The sequence below is a fragment of the Aptenodytes forsteri genome, unplaced genomic scaffold, assembly GCF_000699145.1.
Source record: "Aptenodytes forsteri isolate BGI_AS27 unplaced genomic scaffold, ASM69914v1 Scaffold7, whole genome shotgun sequence".
In the NCBI taxonomy this organism is placed as follows: Eukaryota; Metazoa; Chordata; class Aves; order Sphenisciformes; family Spheniscidae; genus Aptenodytes; species Aptenodytes forsteri.
This window is the reverse complement of record NW_008795919.1, coordinates 1454355-1455460: the sequence shown is the minus strand read 5'-3', so window position 1 is coordinate 1455460 and position 1106 is coordinate 1454355.

Genomic DNA, 1106 nt, shown 5'->3' with positions numbered 1-1106 from the left:
CCCCCCCCCCCCCCTTTTTTTTTTTCTCTTGCAATGGTTTGAAAAGAATTAGTTTTCTAGGTCATTTTGCATGGAATCAGAACAAGGATCTACAGCTGAGCCCACGAAGGAAGGAAAAAGTGCACACACGCTCTCACACAAGGCAGTGAAGAGAAACGCCAGGCGAGAGCTGCCAACTTGCAGGCGGCCAAAAAAGCAGACGGGAAAACCAAACCGGGGACGTTAGCAGAGAGAAACTGGGACATTGCAGCCCCAGTGGTATCCAATTTCAAAAGACCATGTCTTACCACAGACGCATGTCTCGGAGCTCTGCATTTCACAGCAGCAGCATGGGGTTATGTGTTCCCCTCGAAGCATGAACAAAGCTGCCATGAATGCTAATGCAAAGAGCCAGCTGGGGCAGCGGGAAGGGGAAGGAGCAGGCATGGTCCCTGCGAGCTCTCGCCTGGGCACCTCAGAGCTTGTCACCTCCTGAGGGGCATGGACATGTCCAGGCGGATCCTGCAGCCCCTCTGGAGCAGCGTTCGTCCTGGTAAGGACCCCTGCACGCCTGGAGGAAGGACCCAGCAGCGCGGACTGGCTGGCAGAGGAATAATCCAGCAAGATGGGAAGTGGTTCCCAGCCACGAGCAGTCGGCAGCGGGTCTGGCCAGCGCGGCCGGATGACACTGCAGGAAGGAGAGGTTGGCTGCTCCATGGCAGAGCCCAGCCGAGCTCGTTCCAGCACTGCTGCCAAGCCCTGTCTCATGAGAGCAAGTTACACAGGCCCATACGGACATAGCACGGGACGAGTGTTACTGCATCTCTCATCCCATCTTCCATTGCAGCGGGTGCCCCGAGCCGCGCGGGGAAGCTCAGCGCAGGACCCAGACACAGCCCTCGCAGATGGAGCTGCCATGCAAGGGGATGGCGGTGAGATGAGAGCAGGCTGCAGAAAGAAGCATGGAAGTGGCAGATGAAGTTTCCCCATTAGCAGGAGCTAAGGGACCTGGAGGCCTCTTGGCCACGTGCAGCAAGCAGCAGCCCCACAGGGATCACAGGACTGAGTGTCTTTAAAAGCAGCAGGACTTGTGGGCCACCTGCTCTGGGGACACTGGGCAGCAGCAG